The sequence below is a fragment of the Mirounga angustirostris genome, unplaced genomic scaffold (assembly GCF_029215605.1).
Source record: "Mirounga angustirostris isolate CCGP_5_RB_7025 unplaced genomic scaffold, mMirAng1.0.hap1 SCAF_13, whole genome shotgun sequence".
Classification (NCBI taxonomy): domain Eukaryota; kingdom Metazoa; phylum Chordata; class Mammalia; order Carnivora; family Phocidae; genus Mirounga; species Mirounga angustirostris.
The window spans coordinates 96,359,066-96,365,118 of record NW_026991721.1 but is presented as its reverse complement, the minus strand read 5'-3'; the positions used below and the strand labels follow the sequence as shown (position 1 = coordinate 96,365,118).

Genomic DNA, 6,053 nt, shown 5'->3' with positions numbered 1-6,053 from the left:
ATTAATAGCAACCCTTTTGCCAGAAAGAGCTGTGGAGGGGGCTACACATTGTGCCACTTTCTTCTTCTTCAGAATTTAAGTCATCTCTACACCCAGCGTGGGGCCCCAACTCACGACTCCAAAATCAAGAGTCGCAGGCACTCCCCACCCCCACCCCCACCCAGCCAGGAACCCCTGTCACTTTTTTCTTCCTAAACAGACTCTTTGAAATACTTACGAGAGATGTTATCATCCCCAATGTTGCAGACATTCAAACTGAGCCCTGCGCTCTGGGTGAAAAGGTAAATAACGGAAACCACAGCTCTTAAATCCTGGTTAAGGGCTCACCGATTTCATCTGAGCACAGGGAAGCGTTTTCTGCGGCGGTGGGGGAGGTGGTCTCCCCTTACCTGTTTATTAGAGACTCAACTGGTTACTGATGATCAGTGTCTTATTCACCTGATATTAATCACACTACTTAAACAATGATGACTAACAGATTGCCTTAATTAATTCGCGTTACCATAAATACTGTGAATGACTCTTTCCTGCCGGGGGAAGAAATTCCTCTCCTAACAACTTCAGAGCTCTCTTACGACCCCCCAACTAACTTGGACTACAACTCCCATCGTGCAACGGGAAACGTGCATAATTTCTCCGTGACCCGACGGGACCTATAGCCAATCCAGTGCCAAGGTCCTCGTTCAGCGACCTATTGGCTCCGTGTAGAGGCGGGACTCTCAGTTGCTAGGTTGGTACCCTTTCCGGAAGTGGTTGTTGGCCCCTTCAGGGCAACACCCCGGCGTCCCTGGAAGCGGGGAGCCGGGGTGGTGCTGGGGAAGCCGCGCAGAGCCGGGAGCGGTGGCCCAGTGCTTCCCGGGGCGGGGGACAGGTGAGGACCTCCTCCAGGGAGGGGTCGGGTGGCGGGGGAAGGAGGGAAGCGGGAGAGTTGGGACACACTCGTGTGTCCGCGAGCGGGAGGAGCACGAGTGTGGGCGGGAACTGGAGGGAGAGGTTGGGAAGGAGCGGCCGGACTAGGGTGCATCCATCCTGAGTCTTTCCGAGTGGCGGAAGGGGCGCTGGGCTGGGCTGGGGTGCCGGCGGGGAGCGAGCGGCGCCCCCGAGCGCCAGTGACAGCGTGTGAGCTTGCTGGGGCGCCCGTTTACTTGTCCTGTCCATGGTTGGAGTGTGAGGCCCGGCCTCCGAGCCTCGCTCCAATACCCCTCTCGTGGGGAGGCTTCCCGCGTGCCCGAATCCAGGGCTAGCCCGACCTTTTGCAGTCTTTGGGTCAGCTGGGGAAGTCAGGAAGTTTTGGAGGTTTGTTTTTCCCTTCCTTTCCTTGTACTGATTTAAAAAATCTACCTCCTCCACCTGGAATGGCAGCCTTCACTTGGCTTCCGTGACTCCTCGCTCCCGGGTCTCCTAACTCTTTGCAGGCCTGTCTTTTCTGCTCACCATAGGCCGCAACTGGGTGATTTCCCCCGCAAGTTCAGTGACCGTCTATTTAACTACGGTGAGCTCGTCACACCCCTTTCCTGAGCTGAGACCTGCTTACTGATCATGTCCAGCTGCATGCCTCCCCCACCATCCTAGCCCCCCGGATCTGTGCCTCCTCTTGTAGTTCCTGTGTCAGTGAAGGACTTCACCGTTCACTCAGCCAGGTCTGCACCTGGAATTCATTCATAAGATACACGCAGCAAACATTTGCTGGGCATTTCTCAAATTCTAGGGAGTGTGCTAGGTGGGGCTATTGGGCAAGGCATAGAAGCCAACAGATAATCCCATACTGGTCTAAGTGCCCTGATTTCCCTCCTCCCTGTTCTTCACTTGCTGCAGACTTCAAGTCCTGTTATTCTGCCTCCTAATACCCTAAGCATCTGGTCTTTCCTTTCTTTCTCACAGCCACCGGCTTAGTTCATAATTTCTTGCCTGTGCTTTCAGGAAAGCTTCCTAAGTGGTTGCTCTGCTTCTGTCCTTGCCCTCCTGAAATTAATTAGTTCTTAGACAGCTGTCAGAATATCTTGCTAAACTGCAGATCTGATCATGCCAATCTCCTTTGTGAAATCCTGTGCTGGCTCCTCATCACACACAGGATACAACCTAAGTCCTCCCAAGCCCTTTATAGTGTGCCCTGGCCTTCCACAGTAGATCTCTCTCCTGCCGCTTCTCCCATTGCGCCTTGCGTTCTGGTCGGGTCAGAGTGCTTAAGACCTCAGGCTTTGGGGTCAGAGAGACGTGGGGGCAGCATGCATGTTATGCTGTGCCCTTTGCTATCTGTGAAGCCTTGGGCAAGTTGTTCTTTTTTATTTAACCTTGCTGAGCCTCACTTTCCTTATTTGAAAAACGAGGAGAATATTTTCTACCTCTTGGAGAGGACGAGGTGAGATGATGTATATATAGCATTAGTACGGTTCTTGGAACATAGGAAGTGTTCAATGAATATAAACTTTTGTTGTCATAATGAATTCTCTGTGCCCACAGTGTTCTTCCTGCCTCTTTGCCTTTGTGCATGCTGTTTCTTCTGCCTTCTATTCCCTTATCCTGGTGAGCTCCTGCTTATTGTTGAAGAGCCCTCTCATTGGTCCTTTACTCTGATGCTTTCCCTGATCTTCCAAAATAAGGTTAGTCATCCCTACCTTGGTTTCCTGTTGTACCTCCTGTTACTTAAGGTGCTTCACACATTTTACAACCATGTCTTTATGTGTTTGGCTTCTTAGCGAGGCTCAGCTGGAGTTCAGGACCTTGTGTAATCGGGCTTGTAGCCCTAACAGCACAGTGCCAGCCCATGGTAGGTGTTCAATAAGTGGTCACTGAACGTTGGAAAGGCCTTCACTTACATTCCCTGGTACTCGATCTGTCCCCTGGAACAAGGTAGAATAGGGCTTTCAAATATGTAAATAGTTACAGTAATAACAACAACTCACATTTATTGAGAGCTTACTATGTTTTAAGTATTTTACATGTATTGAATAATTTATTTTTATTATTTTTTTAAAGATTTTTTTATTTATTTGATAGAGACACAGCGAGAGAGGGAACACAAGCAGGGGGAGTGGGAGAGGGAGAAGCAGGCTTCCCGCGGAGCAGGGAGCCTGATGTGGGGCTCGATCCCAGGACCCTGGGATCATGACCTGAGGCGAAGGCAGATGCTTAACGACTGAGCCACCCAGGCGCCCCTTATTTTTATTTTTTTAAAGATTTATTTTTTCTAGAGAGAGAGCCGGTGCAAGAGTGTGAGTGGGGGAGGGGCAGAGGGAGAGAGAAAATCTCAAGCAGACTCCCAGCTGAGTGTGGAGCCAGACATGGGGCTCGATCTCATGACCCTGAGATCATGACCTGAGCCGAAATCAAGAGTCAGAGGCCTAACTGATTGAGCCACCCAGGTGTCCCCCGTGTATGGAATAATTTGATTCTCACAACCCTTTGGGATAGACCTTGTTATCTCCATTTTACAGATGAGAAAACTGAGACAGCTTGCCCTGCTGGTAAGTGGCAGAGCTGGGATTCAGAGCCAAGAATGTTCCCAGACCCATGCTCAGTTACCACTACATAATCACCTCTCGTGTCTCCCGCCTTCTCCCCAGTGCCTTCTTCAGTAAGTCTTTTCTCTGCTGCACTTTCTCTGTAACTGTTCCAGCAGAGTGGAAGAAATGCAGACACAGGGAACTCTCATTATGCATATGTGTGTGTAAGTATGCTCTGTTCGCTTGCAGGTGTTTTTATTCCTCATCGCATCTCTAGTGCCAGCAAGAAGTAAACTTAGTAGGTGCTCAGTAAATATTCTCGAATGAATAAACGATCTCTAGTGGCCATTAAAGGCATAGGACTTCTCTTCCCGCTACCTTCCTCATCCTACAGTTCCTGTCCTTTTGCTCCTGCCCTTACCCACATCCTTTCTTAAGGCAGACAAGGCAAAGAAAGGAGGTAGAATATAGCCCACCCACATCTTAATTTTTTTCTGATGGAAGATTTGTTTGATGTTGGAATGATCCATGAATTTAGGTTTTCCTGGTTTTTCCTGACCTTTAAATATAGCTAAATAGGTATTCTGCCACAAAGAGATTTACTTGCCCCATGCTTTCCCGAGATGGGATATGTCTAGGGATATGTGACATCTCTCAAATGTGGGATTTCTCAAATGATCTGAGATGGCTGATACAGTGCCTTGTAATAGATCACTGCCCTGTTGGATTGAATGATGGCTAGTCTGATGTCCCCAGAGATCCTTTCCCTTTCCCTCTCCTCCCTAACTCAGAGAATTCAAGATTCCGGTGGCTCCTTAAGCCACATCAACCACCCTGGTTTCTGGTACCTTTCTGCCCTGCTTTTCCAGAGTCGGTGACCCCAGTTCTCTCTGACTGTGTGTGGAGGGAACGTTAGTTCCGCAGGGTGTTATGGGTTCTTCGGGTAGGAAGCAGATCTCCACTTGGGTTGATGTACTGCAGAGGAGAACGCTTCTTCCATTAGCTTGTCTTCCTGAGGCACGAAGTTAGTGCTTGGAGGTGTCACAGTGGGAATGAGAGGGGGGCAGAGCCTGACTCCCTTGGCTGCAGTGGGCTGACACAGGCAGCCATCTCTCATGAGTCCTAAGGCAAGATACCTTCCTTGCTCATCTGTCAGCTGTCAGGGTACAGAGAGGACCATAGTAATGGTCCCTCCTATATCCTGTGCTGTTTATCAGGGGTCCCTCTCTAGGGGTCTGGGGACAGATTCAGAGCCACCAGATCGGGCCATGAGCACTCATTAGAGGATGCATCCTGACCTTTTGGATGACGGGGTCTTTCTGCTCCCTTGCCCCACTATAAGAGGGCTGTGTTGTGTTCGCTGCTCCCGGTGGAACAGTGTCAGCTTCTGAAGAGGTCAGGCCCTGCTTCTCTAGGTTCCTGTCGGTCACATCAGGATGGCGACAGCACTCCTAGCAGCATCACAGCCACTTTACAGGGTGACTTGTCTCTGCATCATCGGGAGCTTCAGTGTGGGAGCTGCCATAGGGAAGAGTTGTGACCCGGGGTCCTGAGGTAGTTATAGGAGGAGGGATTGGAAGGGAGGAGCAATTCTAGAACAGGGCCAGCTTGTCAGTTGAACAATTCGACGCTGTCCCATCCCTGGAGCTACAAACCTTGGTTTCCAATTGGAAACTTTCCACCCCCATCCTCCTTCCTGGTCCTGTTAAACCTGCCATTGCGGCATCTGTCCCTTCTGCCTTCCCTCTGCTTCTGCCCTCGTTTAAGGCCTCGTCGTCTTTCCCCTGGATGGCGGCCTCCTCCGTGGTTTTCCCGACACCAGTCTCATTCCCCCGGTTCTGCCATGCCCCTCCTGCCAGCCTTCTCATCCTAGAAAAAGGCCACTCTGTGCCACTTTCTTTCACCAAAGCCCTCAGTGGCTCCCCTCTGCCACAGGGGAGAGGCGAGGCTCTTTCGCATGGTCTGCACGGCTCTCTGCCGCGACCTGGCTTTCCACCCCAGCCCCTGCTATGCCTGCTGGTGTCCAGCACTCCAGAACCGCTTGTCTGCACCCGACGCCCCCTTGCCTAGAACACCTCCACTTACACGACTCTTGACTGCCTCTGGTCCTCAGCCCCTTGAAAAAGCCTGCCTTCCTCCCTTCAGCGGGAATGTTCCTTCTCTCTCAGTACCTCCAGAGCAAGATGGTTTTATTCCCCTTCTGCCTTCCACTGTTCAAGTTGTGTTTGCTACTTCCACTAGATCGTAAGCTCCCTGAGGGCATTGCTGAATGCAAATAGGGATGTGTGTTGAGACAGTGTGACTGCACTGGGATACATTGGTATATGGGGGGGAGGGGCTGTTGCTAGTTCCTTTGGTGTTTCACTAGGGTTTTCTAGCAGAGGGTCCTATACTGTGAATTATTTCTCCTGTGTTGGGGGGGGGTATGAAGTCAAACTCTTGAGAGGGCTGGGTTTCCAGATCTTTTGTGACCCACCGAGTGTTCAGCAAGTCTTTGGGAGGTGTGTCTCAAGGAACTTTCCCAGGTGCAGAGCCTAGAAGGCCTGAGTTCTGAGCTGTTGGTCCCACCCGTCACTGTCCCTGGAGTTGGAAAATCCCCGGCTGAGTTGG

General features: G+C 50.9%; 1 protein-coding gene across 17 annotated transcripts in view; it reads left to right on the top strand.

Moving 5' to 3' along the window:
- Positions 1–734: 734 nt before the first annotated feature.
- Positions 735–6,053, top strand: part of CEP164 (centrosomal protein 164) — a 62,363-nt gene continuing 57,044 nt past the window's right edge. For all 17 annotated transcript variants that reach the window (XR_010407099.1, XM_045894952.3, XM_045894944.3 and 14 more), the window contains exon 1: positions 735–871. The gene's annotated coding sequence lies outside the window, so the exon portion shown is untranslated. The remainder of the gene's footprint in view (positions 872–6,053) is intronic.